Genomic DNA, 13618 nt, shown 5'->3' with positions numbered 1-13618 from the left:
GTTGGTTATTTTGACCTTGTGGTCTCAATCTGCTAAGATTGTATCTTAAGCCATAAGTAGAGGGCTCACTGGCACAATAGGCATCAGAATTCTCAATAAATACTGTTAAAATATAACATACAGAATATAAACAAATATACGTGTAATGTACACATTAAAAACATGACACTTTACTGCAATATAAAAAGAAAAGATACTCAAGGTGCTGGATCCCCAGCACCATGGAGAGGAGGGGGAGAGAGAGGGAAAAGGAAGAGGGGAGAAGGAGATGAAGGTCTCATAGTAATTCTCACCTTTGCATAATGTAATCCTGAATACTTTGCTTCCGACTTAGTAAAAATTCCTATCTATTCCAATCTACTTCAGAAGTTGAATGTCTCAAAATTTCCCAATATTCAGCACCAAATGCTAGCTTGCTGTTTCACAATTGATCCATTTACCTGTAACTTTTAGAATAGAAATTATTTCGTTTATTGAATGTTTGCTAAAAATCAGGAACAATGGTAACACTTCCCATTTGTTGCTTTAATCTCCACAGTAATCCAAAAATATAAGTATTTTCATAACTATTCATAGGCAAAGAAACAGTTCTAGAGATTAAGGAATTTGTCTGTTTAGCAAGTGGCAAAAACAGGATTCAGATCACAGTAATTCACTTGAGAGCCAAAACTCAACCCCCACATTGTACCTCCTATTGTATAATTTCACAACAGCCTGGAAAATATGATATTCTTTATTTTACATTCCATCAAATGACTAACATTCACTTCTGGTATTCTGTATTCCCAGTTTTAAAAGTCATTAACAGGCCAGGTGTGGTGATGCATGCCAGTCTCCCAGCACTCAGGAGGCTGAGACAGGAGGATCTCCTAAAGTTCAAGGCCAGCCTGGGCTACATAATGAGTTTGAGCCCAGCATAGACTACATGGCAAGACCCTGTCTCAAAAACAAAAAGCAAACAACTCATTAATGTACCATTATGAAGGCAGGCATGGTGGCCCATGCATATAGTCCCAGTACTCCAGAGGCTGAGCCAGGAGAATCGCGGTGAGTTCAATGGCAGCCTGAGCTGAGACCCTGTCTCAAAAAAACCAAGGGGAAAAAATACCACTGTGAGATTCTCCCCAGCTGGTAATGTCAAAAGTTCATGCTCAGTAAAGTAATATTAAAATTGTTTAAAGGCAGGTTCCTGGGATCCACCTTCAGAGATTCTCATTTAAGGGTGGGACCCAGAATCCTGCATTTTACTAAGCACCCTCAAGTGCCCTCAATTCCACTGAGGAATTTAGATGAGACTTGAAGAAACTCCAAGGAAAGAACACTGACTTAATTACTGTTGTTATTACTGCTAAAAGGAATAAACTCTGAGAAAAGGTAGCTTCTTAAATTTTCTGTATAATTTATTTAGAATGAAGCATCTCAGAATAGTCATTTATAGGTAATTAAAAAGTTAAGTATGCCTTTTGCAAGTCCACATCTGGCTGTTGACTATAGAAAAATATTATGTTCAAAGAGGCATGTACAAGAAAGGATGTTCAAGCCAGGTGTGGTGGCACATGACTGTAATGTTAGCACTAGGAGGCTCAGGCAGGAGGTTTGCAGTAAGTCTGAGGCTAGTCGGGCCTAAATACTGAGATCCTGCCTCTGAAAAACAAAAAGACATTCACTTTAGTATTGATTGTAAAAGCAAAACAATTAGAAACAGTCATGTCTGTTCAAAGGAGAAGCATTAAACCATGCTAGAATTGTTTCATGAAATACTACTATTGTAAGGGAACAAAAGTAGGTGTACATGGCACACTCCTCCCTTGCTCCTTGACTTAGGTCTTATGTGCTACCTCATCACCAACATCACTAAAAGCTAGATAAACCAGGGTGGCAGTGCACACCTGTAATCCCAGCACTCGGGAGGCTGAGGCAGGAGGATCTCTGTGAGCTCAAGACCAGCCTGGGCTACATAGTGAGTTCCAGATCAGTCTCAACTACACAGTGAGACCCTGTCTCAAAACAAACAAAAAAAAACCAGTAATTAGAATTCTCTTGGCTCTTTCTTTTCTGAAACAGATCACAAAACCTAAAAATATCACTCCCCGACATTCTCTTCTTCCCTGTCAGGTGACGGGTGTCTGGAAGCCCCAGGGAAGAAATGTCATGCACAAATGCAGAAGAGAAACTGAGTACACAGGCCTGCTAAATCCTCCTCTTCCCACCCTGTTTATTAACATCAGAGCATACTCTTTTGTCTTTCAATTACATTTCTGCACAACTGCCCTTAAAAACAAATATATCTCCCTGTTAGGCTGAGTTTTGTTTCTGAAAGCTCCAGCGTCATGTAAACTGATATTGAATAAATGTGTATACTTTCCTCCTGTTACTCTCTCTTTTGCTGTAGGGATCTCAGCCATGATCCTAATGATGAATGAGGAAAGATATCTTTCCCCCCTATATCCACAGAGGAATAGACCTTTGGGGAGACATTTCCTCTTATTGATGATATCTACCATGGAAAATGCAGTTTTCCTCCTGCTGTGTCTTTTCCCCTTGAAAAACCAAAATGATTTTTCCTTTCATGTCCGACAATTAGAGGGATTTGTCTTCTCTTTTCCAGGAGAGACCAATGAAAGACCCCCCTTTCAAGGCAAGGCCACAGTGTTAACATTATTATAGGCAGCTAAGTTAGAAATAAATATCTAATCAGAGAGGGACTGGACTCTCAAAGAAGTCAGTACAAAAGATAAAGACATCAGAACTATGGCGGGGGGCCTGGGCTCAAGGTAAAGATGCAATGGCCAGGCCTACATGCCTCCCTAAAGGATAAACAATAACTTGAGTTTATATTGTGATTAGCACCACCTGGTCCAATAAGTTCAGATAAGTAGGTGACCAGAGCATCTGGACAAAATACCCAACCCCCAAAGTTAGAGAGCGAAAGTCTTCCTTACCTTATAGTTCATAGAGGTTTCAGTCCATAATCAGCTGGCTCCTAAGGCAAGGTGTGTGGCACAGAGGCCTTCCAGACTAGAAACAATTCACAGTGGCCAGAAGGTAAGAGCAACAAGAGACCTTAACAGTGTCTTTCTGACCCCTTTTATCCCACCCAGACTACTGGGATTAGAGTGTTGTCAAAACAATCACTAATGCACAGTGGTTTAGTATCACAGCCCTTAATCCCAGAGTCACACATTCCAGATTGAGCCACCTCTGGAAGAGAAAGCCCCACCTCATCTGCATGAGGCCTTTGGAGGGACATCTAAACACAAGCCATAACACAGTGTGACTTTTTCCCATTGGATCAATATTAGCTAAGAAGCTGTATTTGTAATCCGATAGGTTGATTGTAGTTTGATCCACATTGTACCCACACAGGGGCTTTGCTGTATTTGGAACCCCTCCTGGAGATCCAGGAGCTATTATTCTCTCCTTATTTCTAATAAAAGTCTCCTAACTTCTTCCTTTGGTTTGTGACTTCATTCCTTAATATTGTGGGACCATAAACTCGACACATCTGACATCTAACAGGTCAGGAGTTATATGTGTCCTCTAGCCACATGACCTTTGTTTTTCTTTTTGGTTCCTTTTTTTTTTTTTTTTTTTTTTTTAAATTTTTTTTTTTTTTTTTTTTTTTTTTTTTTTTTTTTTTTTTTTTAGACAGGGTCTCACTGTGTAGTCCAGTCTGGCCTAGAATTCACGATCTTGCCTCAGACACCCAAATTATAGGATTACAAGCATGCATCAGTATGCCTGGCTTAACATGACATTTTCGGTACACATACATGCAAAAGGGTAAGAGCAATAGCATTCTACCCCTGGAAACATGAAGCACTCAATTCATACCTTAAATTTACTTTGCTGAGAGTATGTGAAAGTATTTTGGAAACTCTATTGGTAGTTGAGATATTTCTGAAGCCTACTGATGTTACCTCCATTTAGACGTAGATGCAAGAGACAGAAATAATCTCGTATTTTTCATAATCTATAAATGTCCCTCAAAAATCAACATTTAAAGCTGTTCTCGGTGGCATGCATCTGTAATCACAGCACTTGGGACACAGAGGCAGGACAACTGCTGTGAGTTTGAGGCCAGGCTGGGCTACTGAGTTCAAAGTCACTCTGGACTAGATAGGGAGACCCTGTCTCAAAAGAAGGAAACAGACAAGCAACATTTGAGAAATAGCTCCAAACTCTGAGGTTCAACAAATATTTTAATGTTCTTTCAAAAAGAAACGAGGGGCTGGATATGGAACACACCTGTAATCCCAGCACTCAGGAGGCTGAGGCAGGAGGACTGTTATGAGTTTGAGGCCAGGCTGGGGTATATAGTGAGTTGAAGGCCAGCCTAAACTGCACAGTGAGACCCTGTCTCATGAAAACAAAAAAGAGGGGAGGCTCCAGGGTGTAGCCCTGGGAGACAGCTTGCCTAATGTGCACAGGCCCTGAATTCAATCTCCACCAGTGAATAAATGAAAGAGAACAAAATGCTCCCACTAAAGTCTTGAACGCCCTTTTTGAGGTGACTTTATTTCACTTGAGAGGCCAATCATGAAAATAAAATACATTTAATTGTTTTCCCACACTAGTCAAGGTGCTGACCCCTAATTTAAAGGAATCTTTAGCTGCCGGGGTCCAGCCTCGGTGAGAGTTCAGGTCCTGAGGAGGGTTGGAGTCGGCGCTTGTGAAGGAATGAGACACACTCTGTAGGGATGAAGTGGTGTGCTTTCCGAACAGTGGAGGACTTCTTCATTTATGTCATATAGTAAAGGTTACATACGGAAACTGGCATATGTTTACAATTTCTAGATAAAAACTTTTAAGATCATTTTTCCACTAAACTACAGCACATACCTATTTTATTATTATTTCTTGGAACATTTTATGTATTGTCTCAGCTATTACTAATCAAACAATTTCCTAGTAAAAGCATAAATGAAAGCAAAATCGAAAGAACAATCCAAGCTTGCCACCATTTTTCAAAGTTCATATGTCTATTTCGGCTACAATGGAAAGACCTTGGCCAACTCTTAGCAGGTCACTAGGTTTTAATAAAGGACTACTGTGGTTATTCAACTTCTTGGTAAACTTTTATTTTATATAGGCAGAAAGCAAGTATTTTGCACTTACTAAGCCTTTCTATTATAACTATTCAGCTGCCTGGCAATAGTATTTACTCACTGTGTTCCTGAACATTTCATTCTTTCTGCAAAGGGCAAACTTGATATCTTACTCATTTTTTATCTTTCCACACCATTCTAACTTCATCGATGTAAGCCCTAGTGTAGGAAACGGTGTGGGGGGGTACCTAGTGGCCATACGATCACTCTACCACAAATTTTTGAGCACCTCTCTGGGATTTTTATAAGTAATTGGACACTTGGAAGAAAGCTGGGGGGCTCTTGTTGGAATGAATCCTCAATTATTGACAAATTGGAAACCCCTTTAAAGAAAGTTCCTGGGTCAGGGGTCATGCTTAGGGGCTCAACAACTGACACAACTGACACATATTTCTCAGAAGTAGCTTGTACAGGTTTTTTCATTAAAGCCAAATTTCCCATAATTACAATTAAGCCAATCAAAAGTGCAAGCAAAAATAAAAGCCAGAGTGATGCTTTCAACCTGAGGCCCGTCATTGCTGGAACTTTGTCAAGAAGCAATAGAGGAACCGTGGGCCTCACCATTTAGCAACAATAATAATCATATATTCTACATACTTAATCCTATCTTTAATTCTATTTACCATACTGGGAAGTGAACCCAGGGCCTTGTGCATACTAGACAAGTCCTCTAGCATGGAACAAATCCTTAATTCCTTTAATTATTTAGATTTTGTGACAGGGTCTTAGTAAATTCCTAGTCTCACCTTAAACTTGCCATTCTCCTGCCTCAGTCTCACAAGTGGTAATCACACTTTAAAACATCTTTGGTACAATTTTTTTTTTTTTTTTTTGGTACATGGGATCGAACACAGGACCTTGCACTTGTGAGGCAGGCAGTAGAACCACTGAGCTGAATCCCCAGCCTGCAGTGCAACCACTCTGAATGCTGATTTTTAGGAGTCGTTCTGAGGGGAGATCTAAAGTCCATACCATGGTCACATTATCTTTTAAATGTGTATGGAATAGTAATTATTGTTGCGGACCTTCTAGATCTGCGAGGAAGAAATGACAGAAACAAGACACACAAAGACAGGACAAGACTGCAGCCCTGAGGACCCAGTCACGTTTATTTATTTTATTTGTTTTTGTTTTCATTTTTTTGAGACAGGGTCTCACTATGTAGTGGAGACTGACCTGGAACTCACTATGTAGCTCAGGCTGGTCTTGAACTCACAGCGATCCTCCTGCCTCAGCCTCCCGAGTGCTGGGATTACAGGCGTGCACCACCATGCCTGGCTATTCTTATAGTCTTTTCCGGTAGCCCCCTCATCTCCTGACAATACAATTCTCCTACTTTATCTGTTTGACAGAACATTTCAACTGTCTCACAAGATTGATGACTCATGCTCAAGAACCCCAGAGCATGCAACTGGACTTCAGCCCTTCCTATTTGCTCAGAAGAGCACTCTGTCTTGTTTGCAGGCACAGAGTTCACCACATTCCCAAGGACTGTTCTGTTTACAGAACCTTATCTCATGAGATAGTGTAAACTGACAGCTGGACTTTGGTTTCTTATATTGTCTCAACTTCCTTCAAATTATTGTCATGTAATTTAAGAATACATTGATAAGAATAAATTTGGAGTCACCTAGATCTAACCCTGCTTCTAAAGATGACAAAATATGGCTGAACTGTGTCCTTCCCCACATGTATATGATGAGAGTCCTAACTCCTCAGATCCTTATTATTCGATTGTAGTTGGAAATAGGCATTTAAAGAGGTAACCAAGGTAAGTTAAGGCCATATGTTTGCACTGTAATCCAGAAAAATGGGTGGTTTGTGGAAGAAGGAAATCAGGACACAAACACCTGCAGAGAGAAGAAAGATCATGTGAAAATACAGGAGGAAGATGGACATCAATAAGCCAAAGAGAGAGAGGCCTTAGAACCATGGTGTCAAACCTAAAGCACATATGACACAGCAGGCTGTCTGGGTTTCTTTGTTTTGTTTTGGGTTTGTGTTTTTCAGGTTTGTTTGGGGATTTTTATATTTTTTCATTTCTTGAGACAGCTCACTTCATAATGCTGGCCTGCTTCACCATCACTGCCTTAGAAGATATCAAGCCTGTTAACACCTTTATCTTAGACTTCTGGCCTTCAGAATACGAGAAAATAAATTTGTCATGGAAACTGCGATCAATAGTTATGGCAATCCTAGAAATATACTATATAACCTTTTTCTTTTTAATTTTTTTTAATATTTTGGTTCAGGGGATCAAACTCAGGACCTTGCATTTGCGAAGCAGGCAGCAGCACCACTGAGCTAAATCCCCAGTCCTTGTTTGTTTTTGAGACATGTTCTCACTTTGTACCCTAAAACAGCCTTAAACTCTTGTTGATCCTCCTGCCTCAGACTCCAGAGTGCTGGTATCACAGGCATGCACCACCATGCCTGGAAATTTGCTTCCCTTCAAATTACTTAATGGCTTGCTGCTCCACACAACTGTTGTGAGAATTAAATATGTAAAGCTCATAGCATAAGAAGCTCTACATAAATCATAAATTCTATTATTATTGAGAGATAAAATTAAATGTGGTTTAGATAAAGAAAACTCTAGTAGGTATTAGTGCTTTTTTTTTTTTTTTTTGACAGGCATACAGTATTTCAGGCTGGCCTTGAACTTGCATCAGTCCTCCTGCCTCAGACTCTGGAGTGCTAGGATTAGTATCAGCTATTTTTGATAAATTTCTGACTTTTGATTACATCTTTAACTTGTTGTCTCATAGATATAGTCTACTTTACTTGTGCCATGCCTAAGTCAGATGCCTTTGAGTTGCCATTGAAATAAGTTAACCAATACAACCCAATATTTCCTGAGCATCTACATTTTGTCAATTTATTTTTCAAGTTCTTGATATGTCTTGAGGTTATAATGAATGGTGCCTTTTCTAAAAATTGTATTTCTATGTGCTTGAAGTTATAAAATACACAATTTATTTTTATGTCAGTCTTGCTAAGTTTTCACACTAAGCTAAAATGTGCAGGGAGGCTAGGATTTAGCTCAATGGTGGCCTGCCTGTCTCACAAGTGCGAAGTCCTGAGTTGGATCCCTGGTACTGCACACACACACACAAAAGAATTTAGTTTTTCTTGACTTTAAAAATATTCATAAGATCCCATACAAATACTGAGACCTTTTCTTCCTAAACTTTATATCTTTTGAACAAAATTTTAACAGTATAGTCCTTTAAAAAAAAAAAACAAAAAAAACTTTCCTACTTCAAAATCTAAAATGTTTATGTAATTTTCTTCTTAAATATCGCGAGCACTGTCCAGCAGTGCCTCAAACCTGAAAGAGCAGCGGGATGGAGATGGGGCAGAGAGAAAGGAAGGACGCCAAGACAAGAGTCTGATCAAGGCGACGTTTATTGCAGGCAAGCATCAGACTTTTAAAGCAAAAAACCACAAACCTAAGAGGAGGGGACATGATAATACCATAACAATCTTATCTGACCTAAAACAAGCATTAGGAAACTTCTACAGAGTCAGGACGTCATAAAACACCAGATGACTCAAAAAACTCGAAGGTTAAGTCTGAGAAACTTCAGAGCAGCACAAAATGTCTTAGCCAGATAAGAAGAAATAGGCATAAACATAAACTATCATGGTAATAGTAACCTTGGCAATTACAATGGCTGGGTAACAAAGATAAGGAACTACGGTCTTAGGAAACAGAAACATAGTCACTAAAACAGAAACTTAACTCTAAAATGGTTCCACTTAGCTTAGCATGGCAGCATTCCTGCCAGCTCGCAGGCCAGGGCCCAATACTTAAAGCATTTTCAAGTTTAAAAAAAGTTTTCAAGTTTCATTTTTGAATGTTGGTCTGTAATCCCCCTAATAGTTCATACACAGACATATACACTCAGACTAGGCCCAGCCACAGCTTCTGTTGGAGCCTGGCTTCTTGTTGGCCCAGCTTCCTCCCATTCCATTCCCCACACTTCTGTCACCCGATGTCCCTTCCTCACTTATCAGTTCTCCTACAAAGCAGATCTAGAACTCACTGTGTGAACAACTCCATCATAGGCACCCACCAGAAGGTCCTTTAATACTGTGCTGCTCCTTGGCCTTATCCTTTCACATTTGCTTGTGCAATGATCTAATAAGTATCTCTCCCTGAAAAGTGTAGACAGAAACTATGTCTACTTCTTGTGCCCAAAGAACCCAGCCAGATGTCCCATAAATATTAGTTGAAATAATGTCTTGCCTAGTTTTTGAATCGAAAAAAATCTACTTGTGTTGCATTATTTCAATACACCATTGGATTTGATTTACTAACATTTTATCTAAAATTTTTCTTTGTATGTATTTGTTTCTGTTTGCAGATACAATGTGATGCTCTCTTACAAGAGACTGTTAGCCTAACAAGTTATTTTAAATGATACTGGTGTCAAAATAAGTTAGTAGTTTTTTTTTTTTTTTTTTTTTTTTTTTTTTTTTTTTGTTTTAAAAAACACTCCTTTTTCCCCACACTCAGTTTCCTATTCACAAAGCCTGGGCTAGGGAATCCTGATTCCTACCAAGCCAAACATTTGGGAACTAAGCACCATGTGACCTCAATGAGGTGTTCCCCAGTCTGTTAGCACTGTTGCATTTTAAAGTTTCAGTAGCACCTGTGTGCAGTATGTAACCATTACCAACCGTGGAGTTGGTAACAGCATATAACACATCTTAAAAATTCTCTTTACTTCCCTTCCCTTCCCATCCATATCCCCTCCTTCACCTCTTGCTCCCCTTTCTATGTGCAAAAGATCTACTAGCATTCTTGAAAGCCAGCGCCTGCCAAAGATCACTCTGCAAACCGACAGAGCTCCTAAGAGAAATTTATTGTAGAGCCACTGCGGCACAGTGGCCTGCTCAGCAGAGGAAGAAAAGGAGACAGGAGCTGGGTGGAAAGGGCTTGGTTATATAGTGGGTGACTGGTGGAGGGGAGTCAGGGATCTGTGGGCTGCAGGGCAGCCCCTCAGGGGTCACTATTTGAGATCCATTCCTTGTAAGGATAAGACTGCCTTGCCAGGGCGGTTTCATTTACGACTGGTGATGCATGAGGTAGGAAACGGAAACTTTAAGGTGAAGAAAGTTACTTATCAGAATGGTGGTAGCCATGTTAAGGCACTTATATTCCTCCCTTTTTTGTTTGTTATGGCCTTGGGAAGAGGGACGATGAATCTCTCTTCTGTAGTGACTTCCTGCTGAAACGGGGCAGGTGTGGGGTGGTGAGAGGCCGAGGGAGGGATCTCTAGTCTGGCATCTTTTGCCTTTGCGGAGGAAGTGACATAGCTGTTGGAAGGTCGTTGTTTAGGAGCTTCAAGGAGGGCAATGGTGAGATCATGGAGTGATGGGGGCTGATCTAGGTGTGTGCAGGAGCTCAGGGGAGCAGCACAACCATGGAGAGGGGGGCCTGAAATGGTGAAGAAAGAACTGAGATGTGTTTTGCAAGCTTTACACACAACAGGTGGAAAGGGCTTTCCCTGATGGCAATAAAAAAATAGTACTGCCAAGGAGTTAAATGCATAACTTTTTAATGGGGGGAGGGGGTATAACCTGGGAAGGTGACTGGGTGGCAGAACAGATGGACCAAAAATCTAGTGTAGAAGTTAGGTGGAAACCAGGCATGATCTAAATTTCCCAGGTGCCAATTGGGGGCCAAAAACTTTTTGTGGAAACTGCAGTATCCCTAGAGCAGAACTAAGTTGCCTTGTCTCTGTCATGATGAGTCTAAAAAGCTCATACACTCAGCGCAGAAAGGGCAACCCTTGGATGAGTATGTCAGGCAGCAGATTAGGTCCTTTTTAGTAGGCGATGGTACTGTCGTGAGATGTATAAAAAGAATTGTGTTCCACATTTGGCATTGGGAGGGTTTTTGGGTCACTGGGAGATTTTAATCTGATGGCTCAACTTGTAGCAGTGGGGGTGGGAGTGTAAACCAGCAGATAAGGAGAAGGGTATAGAAGGCAACTAACTTCCTCTGAACTAAAGTCTTGTCCCTGGTAGAAATGTTCTGTTAACCAATCTAAGACCTCATCTAACTGATCTTTCTTGAGGACAGAACCAATGGAGGTCTTGCTGTAGTTGAGTTATGAAGTGAAGAAACCACAGCCAGATCTGGATCCACATCATGGGGCTTTATCCAAAAAGCAGGCTGGCAAACTGGTCACTTTCTGTAAGATAATCTGATTGACCATCTGATTAGAAATTGTTTGGATTTGATTTTGGAGGAATCGGAGTAAGCAGGGGGCTACCATGGCCAGAATGAGGATGCAAATGAGGGGACCAAGAAAAGGGAGGATCCATTGCAGAATACTCTGAAACAAGGAGTATGACTGTTGGCCTTCTAACTGTTCTTTTCTCCTTTAATTCTCTCTCAGAGGTCTTGAACTTTAGAGGTGACTATGCCTGACTGGTTAACAAAATAACAACAGTTTTCTCCTAATATTTGGCATACGCCTCCATGGGCAGCAGGCAGTGAGGATGTCTAGGGCCCTCCGATTCTGGAGTCCCACAGCCGCAGGAGAATTGATTTGGCTTTGTAAAGTGAACGGTGTCTACTACCCTATCCACATCTTCATTAAGTTCTTCAGACAGGGCCCTATAAAAATGAAGGATGTTGTCATTCTCGCTAGTCCCATCCCAATCCTGTCAGGGTTCTTGCTCCCACCAAAACCGGGGCTAAGAGGGAAATGGCTCTTTTAGATGGATCTTGGGATGGTCATATTCTGTGATTTATGACAGAAGTTGAAAAGACCTCATCTGGGTAAAGTTTTAGAGGTGGAGTCAGGAAGGCAACATAACAAGGAAGGGTGGAGGTACTGAGGCACTTATATGCTGAATCTCCGCATATGAAAAATAAACCAGGAGGGAGACATTGGCAACTACTGAGGGATAGGTTGGCTTGGTGTAGGACATTTGAGGCATTGGAGGCTGGATAGGTTTGTGTTATACATGTAAGGTTGGTTAAATTTATGGGTGTGGGCAAGCCCATGGCACAGGCTGAATACGCTTTATGATTTTTAAGAACATCTGTCTGAGAGGTATAATTATACGACGGGGGAATCGGGAAAGGAGTATATGGTTTTGGTACTATGGGTAGGAATTAATGGTAGTATTGAATAACCTGAGAAGTCTCTGTTGTGAGTCTGTTACGTACCTGATTGCCTTGAGATTGATTCGCTTTTAAGGAGGGGGTGTAGGTGGTTGTGAAAATTTTACGAGGGTCTGTTTTACTCCCTGCACGTGCTCTCGGAGAGCCCGGTCTTGGACTCCTCCCCCGTCAGACATTCCCAGTTGAGGAAACCTTGTAAAACAGGTGTACACCCCTTTTCCGCTGCCACAGCGTGAGACATAGGTCGTGCTAGAGCTTGTCATGAGTGCTACATTGTACTGGACCCCATCTTGGATACAGATCTCGGAGTTTTTATAGCAGCTGCTGTGCACATATGTGAAGAAGGTGAACGTTCCGGGGAAACACTGTCTAGTAACAGCACCTGCTTCCCACCACCCTTTGTTCCAATCCCTGGTCATGGTACAGCGTTCAGGGCCCCCACAGAGAGGCATGCATGAGGGCGTGGCCGTCAGAGATCCCGTGAACAGACCAAAACACACAAGCAGGAGAGGATGAACTAACATGTTGTCTACTCTAATCGTCTGAACAAAAGACAAGGCCTTAGAAGGCTAGAAAGATCGGAAGGCAAGTTAACGCCAGCAACCTAGAACGCTAAGAAAGCTGTGTAGTAACCCATGGGACCCCGGACCGTGTATACTTGATCGGGAGGGGGAACAAGAGCATTAGTGTAGCTTATCTGGCCCAGAAGTCTGCGATGACGGTGGATCGCAACCAACCGTGTCTTCGGGGATCCGGGTGAACTTTAATTTGAGTGGCCCGGTGGGGGTGGCAGCATAGGGTGGACGTCGTTCTGTGAAAGTGACTGGAGAAGAATGGTTTGGAGGAATGGTTTAAGGCGAGAGCAATGGTACCATCCCGGGAGATAGGTCAGGCCTGAAGCCGAGAGCCGTGAGATGTTTATAGACAGCCCAAGGGAGTGTCTGTCCCAATCCCAAGGCGGAGAAGGGAGACTTCCTCGCCCACGGAGAGACACAGTAAAAGCACCGTTCTGGAGGGTCAAGGGTCGTCACCACTCACGCTGGGGCCAAAGGGCCTAGGAGACTTGGAACTTGATGTCAGGAATTTTGAGTGCGAGGCCGAAAACGCACCAAGTCTCGTAGAGGGAGGGGGAGTCTCCACCACAGGACGAAACCCAGACCAACAAACCCGTGAATAAAGGCTGGCTACTCACCTATCCAAGAGGCAGGTGGTGGGTGAAAGGGGGGTCTCGTGCCCCTTCGGTGCCCCTTCCCAATTAGGCCACTCACGCACCGCACCGAGAGGTCCGGCAGGAGATCTTTATTGTAGGGAGGTGAGCGGGAGGCAGGAAGGCAGAAAGAGAGCGAAGAGCAAGTGCTGGGGT

The 13618-nt window shown here is 42.0% G+C and overlaps 1 protein-coding gene across 3 annotated transcripts in view; it reads right to left on the bottom strand.

The window, feature by feature from the left end:
- Positions 1–13539, bottom strand: part of Ccnb1ip1 (cyclin B1 interacting protein 1) — a 28143-nt gene extending 14604 nt beyond the window's left edge. For 2 of the 3 annotated variants that reach the window (XM_010607395.2, XM_010607396.2), the window contains exons 1-5: positions 13448–13539; positions 12993–13078; positions 2943–3018; positions 976–1077; positions 294–446 (exon numbers count right to left, since the gene is read on the bottom strand). The gene's annotated coding sequence lies outside the window, so the exon portion shown is untranslated. Of the gene's footprint in view, positions 1–293; positions 447–975; positions 1331–2942; positions 3019–12992; positions 13079–13447 lie in introns of those variants that run through there. The other variant, XM_019205036.2, reaches the window with a different exon arrangement.
- Between the last annotated feature and the right edge of the window lie 79 nt (positions 13540–13618).

This window comes from Fukomys damarensis, unplaced genomic scaffold, assembly GCF_012274545.1.
Source record: "Fukomys damarensis isolate Sample0158 unplaced genomic scaffold, DMR_v1.0_HiC HiC_scaffold_17, whole genome shotgun sequence".
NCBI lineage: Eukaryota > Metazoa > Chordata > Mammalia > Rodentia > Bathyergidae > Fukomys > Fukomys damarensis.
Note: the sequence above shows the minus strand (reverse complement) of the source record. Positions and strands in the feature narration are given on the sequence as shown.